This window comes from Culex pipiens, chromosome 2 (genome assembly GCF_016801865.2).
Source record: "Culex pipiens pallens isolate TS chromosome 2, TS_CPP_V2, whole genome shotgun sequence".
Taxonomy (NCBI): Eukaryota; Metazoa; Arthropoda; class Insecta; order Diptera; family Culicidae; genus Culex; species Culex pipiens.
In genome coordinates, this window is record NC_068938.1 from 136,834,776 (window position 1) to 136,858,370 (window position 23,595).

The following is a 23,595-nucleotide window of genomic DNA, read 5'->3' on the forward strand; positions in this document are numbered from 1 at the left end:
TTGTCATAACCCTAAGCTGGCCATTAGGCTTTTTTTATTATTTTTTCATTAACCTTACTTCTTGTTTGATAAACAATAATTAATAGAGATCATTTGATACATAAAAAAATATTATGAAAATCTGTTTCAAAGGCATCCAATATTCATTAAGATTTTGAATGTCTAAAACAGCTTTTCCATACTCAAATGTATTGCAATAGTGGAAAAAACTTTAAATTTAAAGTAAGTTACTAAATGTGATTACGGGTTTTGATTGATATTTTTCGGTGATCACCGAAAAATATCAATCAAAACCCGTAATCACAAAAAATAACGGTGATCGAAAATCGTCCAAAGTAAGTTACTAAAGAAGAATTGAGTGCATTCAATTGGAAAATCGTAAAAAAAAACAAAATTATTCAAGAGTTGAAAAATAGTTTTCAAACAAGTATTTTTTTCCCGATTTTTTCGGATTTTGGCGAATTCCCCACTTTTTCTCGACTTTCCCGATTTCCCGACTTGAGTGGCCACCCTGTGATCTTCTGGTCTCAAAAATGTTTAATTAAAGTTTTCTAGAAGAAACAAACATTGGTTTTTTTATTTTCAATTAAATTTGTTCATTTTAATCAAAAAGTTGATTGAAATGGGCATAAAATGAAAAATCTGGCAATATCTGGCACAGAGAAGGATAAATCTTTATTCTGGCTTCCACTTGAAAATTGAAAAAAGACTGAAATGCTGAATATACCCAATTTTTGTCTCATTCTTAAATCTTAAAGAATTATTTAATTAATGTTTTGAATCATTGCCAAGTACGAGTATATCTTCTTGTAGATCTGAAAAGAGTATAAATCGAGTTACAAAAAAAAAACTTCAGAAACCCGTCTTTACAAACCTCCAAAAAGCTGTCCAAATCGATCGGAGCGAATCCGTCCGAAAGGGTGACTGGGTTTTGAGCAGCCTGCAGTAGCAATTGCAACGAGTGTTGGACCGGAATTGACAGCTCGTTCCAGGGTGTGTTGTAGATTTAGCGAATAAGCTCGTCATTCTGCGATTGGAAACGGTTACAGGAATACAAAGGAAAAATCTCAAATTCTAAGACCTTCTTCAACCATCACACCATGGGAAAAATTAAAGCATTTTAAATTCCCAAGTAATTTCAATTTAAGATATGCAATTTAAAAATGCATTTCAAATGTTAAACCTGTATTTACCTTCCTGGAAAGAAATGTTCCCATGAAGCAAAGAACTACTAACTGAAAGGAATAGCAGATTCATCATTCTATTACAAATAGAATTTCACCACTCTTACTGTTAGAACAACATGCAAACATGTTACTAGTTCAGTTATCAGGCATGCATTATTGATGAAGAAACCAGGCTTCATATGTGATTCCATCGCTGAGAGATACCTGCAATTAGATATTGTTGATTTATTTATGTTTTCAATATCTTCCGGGTCGATTACTTGACCTGCTCTTCATCCTTTTCAATTATGTCATTAAAAAGTTCAGTTTTTGCATATTCGTCCGTCGTAGCAGCTTTGCCTAATTTCTTCAAACCAATGATCAAAACATCCAACTGCCCGAGCAGACGGAAATAACGTGGGAATAACATTTTTTGTTATTTGAAAATACTAGGCCAATAACATTTTATGTTATTTATAACACGATTTGTTATTCGCCGTTATGATTTTTTTGTTATTGGATTGTTATTGTAATAACAGACTAATAACATTTTGCGTTATTCTTCGAACAAATCTTTGTTATTATTTTTTGTTATTTTAACAACTAATCCGATCATCCCAATAACAGTTTGAGTTATTCTTCCATAACAAAAAATGTTATTCCCAAGTTGTTTTGACTTTCAACCAATATCAGACCAATAACAAATTTGGTTATGATAACATAAACTGTTATTAAGCTCATATGCAAAAATGGATTTGGCAAGAATATTCCATAACATTTTTTGTTATTTTAACAGTATTTGTTATTGAAATGACATGAATTTTGTTATTACCGTCTGCCCGGGTGCCCGATGGCATTTATTATAAGATTAAAGAAGCACAAATCAGTGGCTAGTAAGCCAGCGCCAGCCTCGAATACTTGCAGAGTGTGAAACGCCAGATTCAGCAGATATCCGACCCACGTGGTTCGATCGACTCCCGGAATGAAAAATCCAAAAGGCAGCTCGAAACGGCGATTAAACGCGGAAATGATCACAGAGAAGATCACCGTGAATGCTGCCAACGTGAAATAAGCAGGTGCAATCAGTTTCACCGAAATTGTACACCAAGAAGCCGTTTCCATCAGGGAGGTGTGAATTTCCGGGATTTTCTTCGGATTTTCAAATCGTTCCATATTGTACTGGAGAATCTCGTAGATGGTGTCGTGGGAATAGATGTACGCTTTGACGAGTCCCTAAAGACAGACAGAATTGTGGCAATTCAACATTTAGAAAATTTCACAATTTACCTGGAAACTTAGTCCAAATGTAACGAAGCAAAAAATTAACTCCATCTGATGGCCCCAAAAATTTTTGAAGCACCAAATGCTAACCACCAGATAGAAGAAAATGTCCACCATCAAAAAGATAAACCGTGGATTGACACGTATGTAATTCGACTCGAAACGTTCCCAGCCACAAATCGCCGTGTATTTTGCAACCGAGTAGCAAGCTTTTATGAAAAACGTTTTTGGATCGGTAAACTCGGACTCCAAGCTATTGCGCCACAGGCGGATGCGTCTTTTTAGCGGCTCCATTACTTACAAACTGAGTCAGGAAGAAAGGACATTTCTTCCTAACACTGGCAAGGGTAATTATATTTGTAAATTATTCATTGGTTTTTGTTATATTATTACTTAACCTACAACTACTCAATTCACAGAATGATTGTTGTGATGTTTTCAAATGACAATTGAAGGAAACAATCGATCAATTATTAGAATACATTTTTACCAGTGTAGGAAATGTTGATTGATTTTTTCACGACAAATCCAAGTGTTAACTATTACCCTCAAACAGATGAAATTATTCACCATAAACAAGGCAATGCGCTCAAGTGTCTCATCGCGCGTACGCCAAAGTGACAAATTTATCCTCCATTCTAGAAAGTGGGCAGAATGGTCATGTTCGGAACAGTTTTATTTCTCGCTTAGCGTTTTCTTAAATGAAAAAAGTGCCGTCAAAATTTATTGGCTCCACCGTCTACTGGCCTCCACACGGCAGGAACATCTCCCATTAAGAGTATTATTTATGTTACCTTAGCTTAGCGCGCGTAAAACCCACTCTTCTCCAAGTCCAAGTCCATATTTAGTGCAACGTCAGGTGACTTATTTTTTAAAGTGAGGTTTACAACCCCACGCGTACTTTTTTTGACACGCGCGATGCACATTTAGATAGCTTCCTGGGCGGCGTTGTTAATTTACTGCCGGGTTTGTTGCGGGTCCAGATTGCATCCAACTCTAGAGCTAAGTGCAAAGTGCTACAAATCATCTTCACGCGATTTGATCAGAGGTGGCATTGACTTTGGAGGCAGTCCTTTGCAAGGACAACCAGCATTGTGCGTGTGGGCCTACTGCTTTGTTGTCTATTTTTAAACATGGCAAATGAGTAGTTCTCTAGAATTTCGCATAAATTTTTTGACATTTTCAATTTTGTATTTTTGTTTTGAATGAAGCTTTTTGCATGCATTAATTTATCCATACAAAGCTTTATACAATTTTGCGGGCTGGTCATACAAAATGGGCATTTGAATATTCGAATTTTCTGATCGATCTGGTGTCTTGGGCAAAGTTACTCGTTAAGATTGGGACGTTTCGGAGAAAATTTACCTGTTTTTAATTGGATTTTATCACTAAAAGCTGAATTCCCAAAACCTAAAAAAATAAAAAATAAAAAAAATGCATCTTTTGCGCTACATTTAAGGCTGATGCATAATCTGGTTCCGAAAGCTAAAATATAGTAATTTTTAGAGAAATATATAAAATATTGTTATTTTTTTCAGAATTTATTTTTAGATGTAAAATTTATTTGAAATTGCCCGCGACGAAAACAAACATTAGAAAAGTTTTGATAGTTCCTAATAAAACATAAAAAAATAATTTAAAATAACTTTGCACATTTGTTTGATAAGTGCACCGTTTTCAAGCTATGGGAATGGGAAGGTGAAATTTTACGAAAAAAGTGAGCCCTCTTTTTCAACTCGCGATATTTCGGAAAGTATCGAAACGATTTAAATTGTTAAACAGAGAAACGTTTGAAAATTTTGTTGTCCTTTTCAACGAAAATAATTGTGAAATCCAAAAATCTAGTGAAACATTCGAAAATGTCCATAATTTGTGATTTTAGCTTTGATTCTAAATTTTCGAAATTATTTGTATAGAAAAGTAAATAAAAGTTTATTTTTTTACATGAAAAATTGATTCATTTGAATCTAAGATACACAGAAAAAAAAATTATGGTAATATTCATGGTGACAGATCTCGTGGCAAAAAAAAATGTAAAAAAATGAGTAATATTCAACCAACCAAACTTTCAACATTCCAAAATTCAACTTTTTTTTCGCTGTGTAGCGCGAGTTGAAATATGAGGCTACACAGAAAAAAAAATGAATTTGGAATGTTGAAAATTTGGTAGGTTGAATATTACCTCTTTTTTGAGTAATATTACATAAAAAATGTGTAAAAATGTGAACCTGATGAATATTCATCAAAAACTGATAAAAGTTCATAATTTTCTGGGGTAAAATTTGTAATTTTTTTGCCACAAAATCTGTCACCATTTCCTGATGAATATTTATTAACATCATTTTTTTCTGTGTAGTTAAACTAATTAGAAATTCATTATTTATAAAATTTAAACTTTAATCAGATGTTTCTCAGCAACCACCAGTCCGATCAACAAAGTCAAAAAGTCTAAATTGAAAGAAATTTTCTCAGCTAGTTTTTTTTTGCAGGGGTGCCTCAACGAATTAATAAAATGTTACGTGAATATTCAAAAATCTGCTACTATTGTCCCGCCCGTGTGGATCAATCGGACTCACAATCCAGAGGTCGCCGGTTCGAATCCCGCGGCGGGTGCTCTAAAATTCTTTGTGTAAATATGGGTATTCGGTGCCGTCGCTCCGTGCCATACTTTCATACACTTAGGAGCCCAGGGCGGCGAAGTTCTGTTCACGATCCATACAAAACAGTTTTTTTTTGTATAGACAATTGTCCACGATGGGGGGGGGAGGGTTGGGTTGAAATTTCTAAAAAAGTATCCACGTGGTTTATAGATGGTCCCAACATTAACTGATTAGAGAAACAAAATTGTCATGGTTTTCAGCAAAAAAGTAGGTTATTTGCGGATTTCAACAAGTTTTGTCAAAATTCCATTTTATTTTAATTTTTAGATTGATCATTCCACAACATGTTGAAATAGAGCTAAGTGCTTAACAAATTTCCTTACAACATGTTGTGTATTTTATTAAAAAAATAATGTATTACAAAAAATCTTCCATCTTTCTTTGCGTGTTATGCGTGTTATTTGTTTATAGTTGTTTAAAAAAATTAACAGAGATTTAAAAATAAGCTCAAACTGCTCTGCGTTTTCTTTCATTGCAGTTTTAAATGGAGTCCTTCCACATTTTTTTTTGAAGCTTTGTGTAGTGATGAAAAATGTTCCTTTAAATTTAAATTTCCTCATGACATGTAACAAAGAAAGCTTATTTCGAATTAAATTTACAATTATTATGACTTAAATTTTAAAATGGTTAAAATAGATAAAAATAAACATTTTTATGCTATTGTGAGATTGAACTAGAAACACGAATATGACAAAATTATCACCAGAAAATGGGATCTAAGAGGTCCCCTGGGCAAAAATATACAACCAAAAAAATCACTAATAGAAAAAGTAGGTATTTATTTGATGTATTAAACTGCCTTATCAAAAGCGTTATCAGTCTCAGATGGTAGTCCCAGATGTCATATGGGTCATTCCATCTCAACTGTGCACGAAAAAGTGCAAATTTGAAAATTACCCTCTCCGATCCTGCTCAAATTTTGCTGAGCTGTTGATACTATCAAAACATGCAAGAATCCCGAATTTCATCCAAATCGGACCACCCCCTCCATTTTTGTACCCCCCCAAAAAATTGACTTTTTGGCGATTTTTGGCCAAACCTCCTAGTTTCAAACGGCGATAGCTCAGGAACCACAAATCTCAGAAGGTCGTTCTTGGACTCAATTTTGAAGGAAATCGGACGTAGAATCCATTTCCGTGATCAAAATGTTGATTAATTTATTTTTTCTACCTGTATTGCGCAATTGAAAACATTAAACGGCCGTATCTCAAAACACCCCAACTTATTTTTTTTATTTGACCTCACCATCGTGTTCTCCGGCCAATTTTACATAAGAATCACCTATCGACAGAAATGAATATGTTTCGTTCCAGAGATATCGAATTTTAAAGTTTTGTGTTTTCGAGATTACCTGCATCAGCTTCATTCGCCGCATCTGCTAGAAGCACACAGGCGGGCTGATCAATAACTGCTACCTGGCCATTTATTGAAATAATATTTCATCATAAATAATCTTCATCAAATTGAGCAAAAATCAACTGTATAATACTGTAGGAAACTGAAGTTTAATCACAAATGTTTATCTGCTCAAAAAAATTAATGAAGTGGAGCAAAATAGTGCCATTTAGCAAAAACCCCAAAACCTGCTTTATTATTATTATTATTATAGTTTATTATTGACACTTTACCATAATTCTGATTTATGGTTTAGATTGATCATATTAAATCAATTTTTATATAGTGAGCCAGCTCCATTTCATTAAAATATGATTTTGGTCAAGGTACATTTAATTAAAAAAATCCTTATACGTGAGGACAGCAGCCGTATTGTGTTCCAAGAATCCAAGAATGATAGATGAAAAAAAACACTGTTGTTCGGACGGTGTCGAAATCATCGCAACTAAATTTGGAGAATTCGACGGTAACATTTCAAAAGGCATCATGTACATTTTGACACTTTCTGGGTTATTGCATATTCTGATAGTACTCCTAATAAGCTACCTCTCCACCAAAAATGAGCAAAAGTTACTTCAGTAAAGTCTGTTTAATCATGATTTTAAATAAAGTAACATAAACAAAATCTCTGCCATCAGCAGTTCCTGTTTATATAGCCCTGTCAACCTGTCAAACAAAAGACTACATAAACCTCGTGACGAAAAAAAAGCATCATGAACAAAGCGCCATGTACATTCGGCGAAGAAAAACGAATCATAACAAAGCGCCCCCCCCTCAATGACAGCAGGGTGATATCGACGTTGGTGATTTCAAAAGGAGTTATGTTTGTTTTACTCAAATAAAATTACGGAAATGATGTTTTATTGAATTTGGATGATCAAGTATCAATAAAGGCAACGTTTTTCATCGTTTGTTATTATAAGAACATCTTATTTTGCTTTTATATTAAAATGGGAATTGAAAATGGATGCTCAACATTCAAATGCGTTTTTCTCAAAACGTATGGTTTGTACATGATGCTTTTTGAAATGTTGGCGTCGAATTAGCCGCTTTGCAGCAGATCAAACTTTGTGATTTTCTTACATTTTTCAGTTTTATACATTCCAGAAATCCTTTTCCTACTCCTTGTGATCGTCCTTCACTAGAGTACAACGTATCAACAAATTTTATTCATTTTAATTCATATTTTTACTCAATAATGTATCGTGCACTTATTTTTCAGTGTTACTAACAAGATTAATTCTCGGGTGAGTTTTTAAAAAGCCGTAAGAGCCATTGTGACCTCTGACACTAATTTTCGTTTTTCTAGAAAATGAAACAAAATTTCATTTATTTTAAGTTTGGGGCACTTGAAGGACGTGTAGATGAACAATCTCGAGCATTTTGATATTGGTTTTTCGTAAGTAGGTCGAATACCGATGCAAAAAGGACTTTGTTTAACAATGGCTCTTACGGCTTTTTGAAAACTAATCCGAGAATTGCATTTTCCTCTCGCTCCGTCGGAATCCAATTCTGCCCTTTACTGTGTGTCGTCATTGCTCTGTCCAGTGGGTTAACACAGAAATTCACTTCATTATTTTTTTTGAGCAGATAAACATTTGCGATTAAACTTCAGTTTCCTACAGTATTATACAGTTAATTTTTGCTCAATTTGATGAAGATTATTTATGATGAAATATTATTTCAATAAATGGCCAGGTAGCAGTTATTGATCAGCCCGCCTGTGTGCTTCTAGCAGATGCGGCGAATGAAGCTGATGCAGGTAATCTCGAAAACACAAAACTTTAAAATTCGATATCTCTGGAACGAAACATATTCATTTCTGTCGATAGGTGATTCTTATGTAAAATTGGCCGGGGAACACGATGGTGAGGTCAAATAAAAAAAATAAGTTGGGGTGTTTTGAGATACGGCCGTTTAAAGTTTTCAGTTGCGCAATGCAGGTAGAAAAAATAAATTAATCAACATTTTGATCACGGAAATGTATTCTACGTCCAATTTCCTTCAAAATTGAGTCTAAGACCGACCTTCTGAGATTTGTGGTTCCTGAGCTATCGCCGTTTGAAACTAGGAGGTTTGGCCAAAAATCACCAAAAAGTCGATTTTTTGGGGAGGTACAAAAATGGATGGGGTGGTCCGATTTGGATGAAATTCGGGATTCTTGCATGTTTTGATAGTATCAACAGCTCTGCCAAATTTGAGCAGGATTGGAGAGGGTAATTTTCAAATGCTGTTCCGCTTCAGATGGAATGACCCATATATAAGCTCCAGGTCGAATTGAGTTGATATCTGGATGGAACACTTTTTTATTTGAGCTATTTTTTCACTAAAATGCCAATAACTCTCTTCAGATTTAATCAATTGGATTGCTTCACACCGCATTTTGGTGCATTTTTAAGCCCTTACAGATGCATTTTGAATTTTTATTGAATTTTGCCTAAGTTACAGTTTTTTTTAGGATTTACGACGTTTTATAACCTTCATACTTTGTGTCCCGATTTGCCCCACTTCCCGTTGACCTAGAGTGCTCATATTTTGGCCAAATGCTAGTTTTATATGTACAAACAACCCCTGAAAATTTCAGGCAGATTGGTCGATGCGAGATGGGTAAGCTTTGCTCGTAGACTCGCTCTTAAACAAAATATTTCTCCCCTAAAAAAAAGACTTGTAAAAACGGGTCATAATTTCATCTTTAAAAGCAAGAAAATTGATGATATAACTGATTTATTGGCTTAAATAAAAACAATTGTCTTGGTTGTACGTATTGCTTACTTATTCAAGACTGATTGAAATTGTTGATATTAAAATATTTTAGAAAGTCAGGAAAAAGAAAAAAAAAACAGTAAATTGAAAGTTTTAAATTCATTGTAATAGATCTCTTCGGAAAGGTCAAAATGACTCTGAACGTTAAAAGATGAACTGTCTTCAGTCTCACATTACGAAGCAACACCCCTTTTAAAAATTTCGAGTGGGCATAGCTGCCCTAGCAAACTCGTTCCATCGAAGACAACTCCAAAAGTTAACTGGAAAGAATTCCTGGCAGCATCCACCAGTCACGCATGCATCTCCTCGTCTGAGTCACGTAATGTTGCCAGTCTACCCCTTGGTCAAAACTTCACTATCCATTTACACTACGTACGAGGAGTACCCCTTTGAACGGATAGAGTTGGTATTTTGAAACAGCTAGGAGACAAGTTGAGAGCGGGGGGTAACGATAATCAAACCGGAAAGTTGATGGGTAGGTGTTAATTGAAATAAGATGTAATCGTCACCTTTGGGTTGTTCCGATGCGACAACGACAGCTCCAGACTTGCAGTTTTGCTTACATTTTTGCAACAATTACAAGGCCGCTGGGGTAATGCTGGGCAAGTGAGGAGCCTGACTTTCCGTCGACGGAAGCCGCAAGATCTCTCGACAAGTTGCTAATGATCCTGTCGACGACGAGGTTATGAAATGTGTTGTTGTGGCTTCTCGTCTCTAGTAGAGATTCATTTGCATATCGGGAGTGATTTGTTTTGGCGTGTGTGCTAGCTGCATCTTGCACATTTGTTATCGCTAACTGGACTGATGTTTCTTTTCGCAGCTGCTCTATTTATGTGATTAGCAGCTTGTTGGGGAACTATGAGTACTTACCTATAGCATAAGCTGAAGCTACGGGCTTCGATTCACATAATCTGAAAAGAGAAAACAATTGTTAGAGAGACGTTTTGAAAGTTGAATCCTAAATTTTTGAAATCCCAAAATCTCATAATTTTACAAATCACGTCCAAAAACTTATCACCAATCGACGACTCCCCCCTGATGAGTTGACGCGTCACACGTGTGACGCGTCATCGTCCTGTTGTCAACGAATGGGAATTCACCGATGGCGATCTCCACTTGCTGTCAGACGAAGGAACTTTCATCTCATCGCTATGTGGAGCAGCAGCATAGTTTCAAACTAACGAACCACCACCACAGCAGACACGCATATTAGTCATGGCGCGTTTTTTCCCTGCTCGCCTCACGGGAAATACGAATGTGTCCTTTTTCCCGTCTGACTTCAGGACCACCCCCTTAGCTGGGCGACATCATCATCCATCGTCAAATTCAACCCACAAGCTTAGCGAAAGCCAGTGACAGAGATTTTGGAGAATTTTAGAACATTTTTGAAAAAAAAAACTCTCTCTTACAAATTGGCAATGTAAGTTGCCTACCTTCAGGAGTTTCAAAAATTAATCATTACGCCAATAAGTATGCAACCCCCTCCCATTTAGTTACGTCCATGCCTGTCGCCTTGAGATCAAGAAGTTTGGCTCGTTTCGCACGAACCATAAACTATTCAATGAAAGTGATGCTGCAGATGCGGAAAATTTCTCCACGACGAAGATGTGCAACATGGTTGTTGGCCAGAAAGCGAAAAAAAAAACCCCGTAAGAAACTCAATGGAGGAAAGAAATAAATTGGAATTAGAACTTGCAGCGGAGCAGGCCAAAGCAGCAGGTTCACAAACACTTGGTTCTCTCTTGAGCTGAGGGCTGTCTTTAGTTTTCCCAGCGACTAGTGGAAAAGCTATCGAGATGTTTTCACCAGATAGCCGGGGAAAGTGCACTGAGAATAATAAGAAATAGTTATGTGAAGATTTTTTTGTCAATTTAAGAAAAGTTTTTTCAAGAAATTCCAGAAAAATCAATTTCGCTCCGATTGGACATTTCACCAAAAACTAGCAGTTTCTACTATTTTTGATGAAAACTTTTCGCACGAAAATCTCGACTCAGTGCAAGAGAGTGGGAGCATCACACAGAGGGAGCAATATCTATCAAGTAGTAGAGGATGACAACGTCGGAATCGTTATAAAATTTCATAATTGGAAAACATGACTTAAATACGTTATGCGTTGGACAAAATTGCTTGGAGATTTAGCGGAAAATCGGGACAGATTTCGAGCGCTCCGAGGTGTTTGGTGAGTCCTCGTCGCTACGTGGAAAAGTCCCTCAACGAGCAAGCACAAGACTGGCTAATGATGAAAAGTTTTCTTGGAAAACTAGTTTGGATTAGATGGGTTGATACATTTGCTGGATTGCATTGGAATCTATGAGCAAACTATACCAGAAAGTAGTTCAAACTAACTCTAGTAGAAAATGGAACAGCTGGAAACTTAAAAGAAAATCAAAAAAACAACAAATCAACAAATCAACAAATCAACAAGCCACCAAATCAACAAATCAACAAGCCACCAAATCAACAAATCAACAAATCAACAAATCAACAAATCAACAAATCAACAAATCAACAAATCAACAAATCAACAAATCAACAAATCAACAAATCAACAAATCAACAAATCAACAAATCAACAAATCAACAAGCCACCAAATCAACAAATCAACAAATCAACAAGCCACCAAATCAACAAATCAACAAATCAACAAATCAACAAATCAACAAATCAACAAATCAACAAATCAACAAATCAACAAATCAACAAATCAACAAATCAACAAATCAACAAATCAACAAATCAACAAATCAACAAATCAACAAATCAACAAATCAACAAATCAACAAATCAACAAATCACAAATCAACAAATCAACAAATCATCAAATCAAAAAATTAACAAATCAACAAAGCAACAAATCAACAAATCAACAAATCAACAAATCAACAAATCAACAAATCAACAAATCAACAAATCAACAAATCAACAAATCAACAAATCAACAAATCAACAAATCAACAAATCAACAAATCAACAAATCAACAAATCAACAAATCAACAAATCAACAAATCAACAAATCAACAAATCAACAAATCAACAAATCAACAAATCAACAAATCAACAAATCAACAAATCAACAAATCAACAAATCATCAAATCAAAAAATCAACAAATCAACAAAGCAACAAATCAACAAATCAACAAATCAACAAATCAACAAATCAACAAATCAACAAATCAACAAATCAACAAATCAACAAATCAACAAATCAACAAATCAACAAATCAACAAATCAACAAATCAACAAATCAACAAATCAACAAATCAACAAATCAACAAATCAACAAATCAACAAATCAACAAATCAACAAATCAACAAATCAACAAATCAACAAATCAACAAATCAACAAATCACAAATCAACAAATCAACAAATCAACAAATCAACAAATCAACAAATCAACAAATCAACAAATCAACAAATCAACAAATCAACAAATCATCAAATCATCAAATCAAAAAATCAACAAATCAGCAAAGCAACAAATCAACAAATCAACAAATCAACAAATCAACAAATCAACAAATCAACAAATCAACAAATCAACAAATCAACAAATCAACAAATCAACAAATCAACAAATCAACAAATCAACAAATCAACAAATCAACAAATCAACAAATCAACAAATCAACAAATCACAAATCAACAAATCAACAAATTAACAAATCAACAAATCAACAAATCAACAAATCAACAAATCAACAAATCAACAAATCAACAAATCACAAATCAACAAATCAACAAATCAACAAATCAACAAATCAACAAATCAACAAATCAACAAATCAACAAATCAACAAATCAACAAATCAACAAATCAACAAATCCACAAATCAACAAATCAACAAATCAACAAATCAACAAATCAACAAATCAACAAACCAACAAATCAACAAATCAACAAATCAACAAATCAACAAATCAACAAATTAACAAGATTCAAGATTCAAGATTCAAGATTCAAGATTCAAGATTCAAGATTCAAGATTCAAGATTCAAGATTCAAGATTCAAGATTCAAGATTCAAGATTCAAGATTCAAGATTCTAGATCGTCAAAGTTCAAATAAAATTGCATTTATAAATGTTTCGGAAGCAAATTGCCCTTTTAAGGCACCAAATTATCGCTCCAATTTATCGCAATCAATCGACCCAAATAATTCACTTAGACGTGTCCTTGTCCCGAAACCCCCCTCGTCCAACGCAAATAACTTCCGATGAGTAATTATCTCCTCACAACTCCAACGAGCCGTGCAACGTAAGAAGCCTGGACATGTCCGCATAAATCACTTTGAACGGTTCCTCTTGCGCCAGCTTCTAGAGAAAATTGGCAAGAAGTTAATTATCGTTCCAAAGTACCTCGGGAGTCCGAACCTTAAGAATGACAGCAGCTACCGGTGGTGGTCATCAGATGGGGCAGAACTTTACGCACTTTTTGTTTGCCCTGTGGTTCTGATTGAGTGGCTACTTAACCTGGTTAAATTGCTTGTAACGAACAATTGAAAGTTTACGGTTGAACTTTGGACTCAAATCTCCTTCAGACGTTTGTTCTGGATGTCGATTTTCCTCCCTCTTTCCACCTCCCAGTCTATGAATATCAAGTTTACGATTCCAGCGAAGAGGGAGGAGGGTGGTCCCATAAGGGCAATTACATACGCGTAAGCGAAAAAAAGAATAACTGCCGCGATCGACCCACCACCACAGAACAGAACAGACGTTTGTAGAATTTGTTCTGGTTGCTAAAATGAGAAGGATATTGAAATCTATTGTTTTGAGAAGTTATCTCTATTCTTAATTCTCTATCTCAGCAATTAAAAATTGAAATGATTTTTTTCAACAATAAGATACATTTATGCAAAAAGTGATGGAGGCCTCTACTGTTTGGTTGAGGTCACTTGCGTCATGTGTTTGCTCCGTTAGAAAATCATTGATTTTGAGGTGGAATTGAGCCGGCCCGTGTCGAGTTAGTGTTTAATCGGTCGAATAAGTTGTGTGGCTTTGTGATTAATTGGAGTTTATGTAAATTCAAGTGTTTTAGATGCATTTTAATCGAATTTTGTTTCAATGAATTTTAGTTTTGTTTGCGTTTTTATTTTTTGTGTGAGCTTTCAGTTCGTTTCAGTTTCCGTTGTTCCTGTAGTTAATGTCAAATCAAAAGAGCGAGAGTTTCGCTGGTGAAAGAGGAGGAAGAAAAGCTTTCTCGTTTTTGTTTTGCTTTCATTGATTGGTGTGAGTTGAGTTGAGTGAAAGAGGTTGAAAGGGTTGCGCGTTGACTTTTTCTGCGGTCGGCGGTGATTTTTTCTTTGAAGAAAGAAGTGAGGCGATCAGTTGCATGCAAGTTCTGTGTGTGTTGCTGTGGAGCAGAAAGAGAAGCAGAAGTGTGTTGGCGTGAACAACGAGATGCGGTAGTGTTGGTCTGACGATGACTCGACCGCTGCGACAGATTTGGCCGTGGGAACGCGATGTAAAAGTGTGCTTTCAGTGTGCAAAGCAACCGGGTGAGCGAATTCCAATTGGAATATACTTGTATGTGTGTGAAGTGTGAATGGAATTCAATTTATTTTCAGAATTTGCTTTTCATATATGAAAAGATATAAAAAGCAAATGATAAAAATGGAGTTCAAGCTTTTTTTTTTTGCATTATTACCCATGTCGTCTTATTTGTATGTAACGTAACACTTGGCAAACAATTATGACACTTGAACAGTAATTACAATTAGTTAGTTTTTGTGTGTGATTGGTTGTGTGAGTTAATGAATGAGTGTGTATAGTATTAACTAATAACTTGGTTACAGGGCAAGATAACTGTGATTTTCAGAGAAAAACGCGTACAATTAGTTTAACAATATCATCGCAAAGTCTTCCGTCTGTCTCGGTTTTGCTATTTACTTATTTCCAGTCATTCAGGTTCAATCTTTCCACAGCCGGCTGTCTAAGAATGAACGTTTTAGATAATTTAAACTTCATTCACTGAATACAAATAATACCGGCGGTCGTTTAATGTTCATTATAATTCAATTGCAAGCTGAAGATTGTGATTTTATGCGTATATTTTGCGATGCCTCGCAGTCGCAGGATTTTTCGCGTTCGGCGTCGGTGTGCAACAACAACAAAACCTTATCATACTATTTCAGCTCGATAAACATCGTAATTCGTCGTTCGATTCGTTAATCAGTACCTCACTAAACATCAATCATTTAAAACTCGTAAAAACATCTCAATTTAAAAGTAACACTGCTTAATTCTTCAATTTTAATTACAAATGATCTTGGTTCTATCTTTCCACAGCCGGCTGTCTAAGATTAAACCATTTTATTTAAAATTTAAATACCGATAAACGGGAAATGTCTCATCCGCAGCATCCGATTGCATGCCTTGAGAATAAAATATAATACCTTTCAACAAACACTATGATTTTGGGTCGCATCATCATCTTCTATGATGAATCCTGACCAAACACCCTATCCTACTAACAAGTTTTCAGGTTCCTGGCGCTCGTGGGGTGTAAGCACAGAGTAAATCAGCTGCCCTAGTAGCAACCTGCGCTAACTAACATTCCCGTCCCTTAAAATCGAGATCTACAAACTGACATGGCGGGCGCCGTTGGTGGCCAATGACTGTTACCTATTCGCAACTGATCTTGTTTTGGCAATTATGGTGTTTAATCTTTTCAGCGCATTCATACATGCTGTTGATAAGGGAAATACCACTTGATAGTCGAAGCCTATGATCAGTAGTGCTGAAAGGATATTACGGTTCTGTTCATCAACGGAGAAGGACAACCATGGGTGGTCTCTCATGCTCATGCTCATGCTCAATAAGATACATTTATGCAAAAAGTTGTTGAAGGAAAAAGTACTGAAAAGTTAAATTTTTCAGTATTTGTATTTAAAAGAATTCTTTTTTAAATATTTATGTTCCGATCTCATGAAACAATGACATTCAACAAAGAAAAAGCCTTTGCAACAGTTTCAAAAAGTTAAATTGACGTAAAAATAAAATAAAAAAAAGAGTTTAAAATTGTTTGACCTTTTGAAAAAGTGAGAAAGTATCAAACTTTTTCAGTTGAATCGATACAATTTTTGTTCTTTTAAACCCCACCTAAAAAGAAATCCAATATTGCCAAAGATATTCATAAATATAACATAAGCAACGCGTTTGCAGATGAGAAGCAAGAAAAAGAAGTAGCGCTTCTAACCCCCGAAAAAGGGGTGCAACATGCCGGCAAGAAGGGCTCTACACTCTGCGACAGTAGCGGTGACACGACTGGTGACACGAGCACAAACACACGTGGTTGGACCATTTGGCGGGGAATTTTCCCTTTTTGGGATGGCAAATTTCAGTGGAAATGGGGAAGAAATTCGGCAGTATGAAATTAGATAATTTGTGTTTCAAATGGTAAAATTCTAAAAAAAAAAATGTTTTGGATTTCAAAATTTACCACAAATTTTAAAGCTTAAGAAAGGGCAAGCAGGAGAGATCAGAGTTCAACGGTGAAAAATGTTTGCTGGCCAAAATACGGTAGAACCAGTTTGAGAGAGCTCGAACCAAAGGGGCAACAAATAACGAAAATATTGCATAATGTTGATTTTTGTATTATTCATGCATGTTTATACCAAAAGGCACATAACCTTATGGGGAAGACCCGGAGGAGTCACGAAAGTCAGATGGTTGTGGTGGAAAAAAGGATTGTGTTGGCCAGTGAGTGGGCTTTGCAGTGAGTTCAGGGATGGCACTGAACTTACTTGAAATAGTAAAACAAATGTTTGATTGTGAAAAATTGTTAAAAAAATGATAAAATTGTTCAGCCCTCTTCCTTCATGAAACTACTTATTTTATTTCGGTTCAAAATTTACACAAAATAAAAAACTCATTATTTGGTTTGACCATGAAATGTCAGCTCAACCTACACACCGCTCGTTAGAATGACATCAGCAACAAAAGTATGTCTAAATTTAGTGTAAAGGTGAACCCACTTGACTGTTTCAAAATTAAAATAGTGTTATATATTTCATTGTCTTCATTAAAAACGATCGATCGAATGAAAAATCATAAAACATAAAACATAAAACATAAAACATAAAACATAAAACATAAAACATAAAACATAAAACATAAAACATAAAACATAAAACATAAAACATAAAACATAAAACATAAAACATAAAACATAAAACATAAAACATAAAACATAAAACATAAAACATAAAACATAAAACATAAAACATAAAACATAAACCATAAAACATAAAACATAAAACATAAAACATAAAACATAAAACATAAAACATAAAACATAAAACATAAAACATAAAACATAAAACATAAAACATAAAACATAAAACATAAAACATAAAACATAAAACATAAAACATAAAACATAAAACATAAAACATAAAACATAAAACATAAAACATAAAACATAAAACATAAAACATAAAACATAAAACATAAAACATAAAACATAAAACATAAAACATAAAACATAAAACATAAAACATAAAACATAAAACATAAAACATAAAACATAAAACATAAAACATAAAACATAAAACATAAAACATAAAACATAAAACATAAAACATAAAACATAAAACATAAAACATAAAACATAAAACATAAAACATAAAACATAAAACATAAAACATAAAACATAAAACATAAAACATAAAACATAAAACATAAAACATAAAACATAAAACATAAAACATAAAACATAAAACATAAAACATAAAACATAAAACATAAAACATAAAACATAAAACATAAAACATAAAACATAAAACATAAAACATAAAACATAAAACATAAAACATAAAACATAAAACATAAAACATAAGACATAATTTGCATTTTTGTATTTTTGTATTTTTGTATTTTTGTATTTTTGTATTTTTGTATTTTTGTATTTTTGTATTTTTGTATTTTTGTATTTTTGTATTTTTGTATTTTTGTATTTTTGTATTTTTGTATTTTTGTATTTTTGTATTTTTGTATTTTTGTATTTTTGTATTTTTGTATTTTTGTATTTTTGTATTTTTGTATTTTTGTATTTTTGTATTTTTGTATTTTTGTATTTTTGTATTTTTGTATTTTTGTATTTTTGTATTTTTGTATTTTTGTATTTTTGTATTTTTGTATTTTTGTATTTTTGTATTTTTGTATTTTTGTATTTTTGTATTTTTGTATTTTTGTATTTTTGTATTTTTGTATTTTTGTATTTTTGTATTTTTGTATTTTTGTATTTTTGTATTTTTGTATTTTTGTATTTTTGTATTTTTGTATTTTTGTATTTTTGTATTTTTGTATTTTTGTATTTTTGTATTTTTGTATTTTTGTATTTTTGTATTTTTGTATTTTTGTATTTTTGTATTTTTGTATTTTTGTATTTTTGGATTTTTGTATTTTTGTATTTTTGTATTTTTGTATTTTTGTATTTTTGTAATTTTGTATTTTTGTATTTTTGTATTTTTGTATTTTTGTATTTTTGTATTTTTGTATTTTTGTATTTTTGTATTTTTGTATTTTTGTATTTTTGTATTTTTGTATTTTTGTATTTTTGTATTTTTATATTTTTTAATTTTGTATTTTTGTATTGTTGTATTTTTGTATTTTTTTTTGTATTTTTGTATTTTTTATTTTAAGCTTGAATGTTTATTTTTATAAATGTTCAAAACTGAGCACCAGTCTGACAAAACACCTCCACAACTAGCACTGGAGTTCTGTAAAGTTTATCGGAATCACCCATGGCAAGCCAATTCAAGCCCAGAATATCCTGTTTTCACCCAGCGTGTAGAGCTAATCTTATCCTTGGCCTTCCTCGGGCCCAACTTGGCCACCAACGGGGAAGACAACTCTTTGGGTGGGAGGGCGAATTTCAGCAGCTGTTCGAAGCTCTCCTCTCGAAATGGCCGTTTGCCGTACGGCGCGCCATATGTGTTTTAAAGTGTTATACTTTCTTCTCTGCGCCACATAAAAAATACAGCGCGGAAAAAGGCTTCGGCGGCCGGTGGGAAAATTTTTGGCCAAAAAGCAAATTTCGGGTTGATTTTTTTATATTTTATTTCGTTTTTCCAAATGCCACATTTGCTGCTGCTGCTGCGGGGGTGTTCGGGGAACTAATATCGACCATGTTGTCGTCATTGGGATGGGGACAGTTCTCAAGGAAAAACAAACATTTTTCAGAGAATAAAAAAGTTGAATGCGAATCGACAACGAAGTTGACTTTATAGCTGTCGGCCACCATTGCTAGTACCAACCACTAGTGTCTTCCTTTTTATCTACAAGGACTTTGCCGCCCTGGGCTCCTAAGTGTATGAAAGTATGGCACGGAGCGACGGCGCCGAATACCCATATTTACACAAAGAATTTTAGAGCGCCCGCCGCGGGATTCGAACCGGCGACCTCTGGATTGTGAGTCCAGTGCGCGGTCCGATTGATCCACACGGGCGGGACAATGCGAATCACAAGCTAATAATATAACATAAATCATAAATCGAAAGTCAAAGTTCAATTTCCAATTTCCCTTTTGACAATTTCCAATTTCCAACTTCCAATTTCCAATTTCCAATTTCCAATTTCCAATTTCCAATTTCCAATTTCCAATTTCCAATTTCCAATTTCCAATTTCCATTTTCCAATTTTCAATTTCCAATTTCCAATTTCCAATTTTCAATTTCTAATTTCCAATTTCCAATTTCCAATTTCCAATTTCCAATTTCCAATTTCCAATTTCCAATTTCCAATTTCCAATTTCCAATTTCCAATTTCCAATTTTCAATTTCCAAAATTCCGATTTCAAAGTTGAAATGAGTGAAAATTGAACATTGAACATGTTACAAAGTTTTATTTTAAATTGATTAATTTAAAGAAATTTGTTTTGCTGACTGAAGACAAAATCTACAATTCTCCAAAGAACTCCTCCAGAGATATTCTGCTTGCGAAAGCGGCAAATACGACTCGACACGTGGTCATAAAAGAAATGTTGCTGCAAAATTTCGCGTGGGTGGTTCCAATGGAGTCAACCAAAGGAAAAAAAATATGGAAAGGTGTACCCCGGATTGCGGCAAACACACGACAAAATCTGGTCCAGTAATAAAATGTGTTCTGCTGCTCATCCTCTAATTGAGATGTAAAAAGTCGTCGCATATTTTGGAAAACTAAAAAGTGCCAACGTCGTCATGTTTCACGTGCTGAGTGATTTCTGTGTGCTCGGCTCTCTTTTTAGGTGTTTTATGTTGATTGAGGAAAAGCATAATTTTATTGGGAAATGTGACTGCTGTTGCTGCTTCGGCTGCTCAGAAAACGGTCTTCTTGTCCATCATACGAATGTTTCGGATGTACGTGATCTCTAGTGAGCTGTGCACATGCACGATGTGCATATCTTAGTCGAGTGAATGTCGTAGATAAATTCATGAATTTAATTCTAGGTGGTATTCAAATATTTGCAAACCAATATAACTCTGAGTGGAATGCACGTATGAAGGTAAAGTCTGAGTTCAATTTTTAAAATTGAATTATAAAATTGTTCCAAATATTTTTTTAACATAAGAAATATCTACGATTAAACAGTACCTAAGTTAACTGCATCCAAAAACTAACCAAAAGAGTGGTCCACCCTTACCTCCTCCCCCATCCAGCAGTGACTTCTTCACCGCTGCCGCGATCATGGCAAATTGCTAGCGAAAATAAACCCGGAGAAATGTAATCCAAAAGGGTAAAATAAAATAAAAATAAAATAGCAATATCGGTTCCGCTTGCTGGAGAGCCCGGAGTTGGCTACCATTTGAACTCTGCCTCTGCCATCCGGGTCGGCCAGGTCGTAAGAAGTCGTGTCCTTCTTATTTCTATCTTTTTATCCGGAGCTATGCCCCCTTGCAGACAATTCTGTTTCGGGGGGAAGTTCCCTTAAGGATAAGAACATACATTCGTACACTACGTGTGTATTTCGCGATGCTTCCTATGCTGTTTCTGCTACTGGAACTCGAGGAAGAAGTGCTCTTTTGACTTATGCATGCAGATGATTCCAACAGGGGAGTAGTTTGGTTGCTTTTTCGTGACGTACAACCACACCCGTGTCAGTGTGTGGGAAGGGGAATGTTGGGAATGCTTTTTTTGTTTCAAAATATTTAGACAACTAAGATAATTTTTGTCTTTGGAATTTTGAACAACGTTCAAATGGGTGCTTTAAACAGAAACACTTAGATTTTCGAACTATTGCTCAATTAGCCACGTTTTTGAATCACCGATTTATCGGGACAAATGGGCCGATTTTAAATGTAAAACAGTTAAATAAAATTGAGAAAAAAATCAACTCTTTTCAATACAAATTATTATGAATTTTATAATCAAGAATGTCATTTTTTGCCCATTCTGGAATTTTCCTGTACCCAAAAAATATCATTTTTTTTATTTAGTGTTTTTTATTGAATTCAAGAAGACTCCATGACAACACCGAAAAAAGAATTAAACACATACATAATATTAATAAAAACACTGATTTTAATAATTTTCATATTATGATATGTTTTAGGGGGCAGGAAGATTCCAGAAAGGGCAAAAAAAATTTTACCAATTTATTTATAAATTTTAGAAAAACAGCAATTCTCAAAAAAAATCTGAAATAGATTTAAAAATCTAAAAAAAAGTCAAAACAAATTTACTCCATTTTTTATGTTAAATAAAATTTGTTATCAAGAAAGATTTAACGTACAGTATGTAAAAAAAGTATTTACACCCCTTGGGCACTATGCACATTTTGTGATAAAACATGTAAAAAAATTAAAGTTTGACAGAAACCTAGTACTACGTTTTGTTCAGAAACTCATGCCAAACATTTTGCTACAAAAAGCTCATGAAAAGATGATTTCTATAAAAAGTTATATAACAAATACTATTACGAAAATAAAAAAGGTGCAAAAAAAGTTTGTGCACCTTTCGAAAAATTAACATAAATAATGTTATTTGTTGACAAATCACCAAAAATCCAGTCTACCAACTCCAAATAGGCATCCTTGACTGATTGAAAAAATAATTTGGATTGAATATAAAGTTTACTAACTACTTAATATAAAAGTTTATATAACTCTGGAAATTCTATATAAAACTTATCTAAACTTAATTTTGCAAACTTTTAATTCAACTAAATGTCAATATATTACCATAGAATTGCTAAATAAACATTTTGGAGTGGGTATAACACCGTTTTGGGGGTATTAGTATCGATAGAACAGATTTTTCGTTGGAATTTCGTGCCAACCCGGAATTACGTCGTCGGAAAATCCGCCGGCATCCGAACCGGTCCACGATTCTCAAGTCAACCTATGTGGAATCGCAAAGGGCATAAAATTTCCTATCTTTTGATACCCAAACATCTAGGTTTACTTTAAAACCTACGTTTTTAAATACCTGGGCAAAAAGTAAGTTTGATCCACGAGAACAAAAATTACGAAATTCCATACATTTTTGGCAGGTTGCTCAAACGAAACCATAACAACGTTTTTGCTTAGGTATTTAAAAACGTGGGTTTTATAGAAAACCTGGATGTATGGGTATCAAAAGATCGGAAATTTTATGCCCTTTCTGATGCCACATAGGTTGACTTGTGAATTGTGGACCGGTTCAGATGCCAGCGGATTTTCCGACGACGTAATTCCGGGTTGGTACGAAATTCCAACGAAAAATCTATTCTAGCGATACAAAGACCCCCAAAACGGTGTTATACCCACTCCAGAATGTTTATTTAGCAATTCTATGGTAATATATTGACATTTAGTTAAATTGAAAGTTTGCAAAATTAAGTTTAGATAAGTTTTATATACAATTTCCAGAGTTATATAAACTTTTATACTAAGTAGTTAGTAACCTTTATATTCAATACAAATTATTTTTTTAATCAGTCAGGGATGCCTATTTGGAGTTGAGAGACTGGATTTATGGTGATTTGTCAACAAATGACTTTATTTATGTTAATTTTTCGAAAGGTGTACAAACTTTTTTTGCACCTTTTTTATTTTTGTGATAGTATTTGTTAGATAACTTTTTATAGAAAACATCTTTTCATGAGCTTTTTGTAGCAAAATGTCTGGCATGAGTTTCTGAACAAAACGTAGTACTAGGTTTCTGTCAAACTTTAAATTTTTTACATGTTTCATCACAAAATGTGCATAGTACCCAAAGGGTGTTTTTTTACATACTGTATATGTTGAAATTTTGATTCATACATTTAACTTAAAGAACTCGAAGACACCAAATCGATCAAAAAATATCTTCAAAAGTTACTTTTTTTTTATTTATACGGCTTATAAGGCCTTTTTTGGCAAAATTGCA

General features: G+C 33.9%; 1 pseudogene; it reads right to left on the reverse strand.

Moving 5' to 3' along the window:
• Window positions 1-764: 764 nt before the first annotated feature.
• LOC128092951 (odorant receptor 4-like) lies at window positions 765-2,741 on the reverse strand (annotated as a pseudogene).
• Window positions 2,742-23,595: the final 20,854 nt, after the last annotated feature.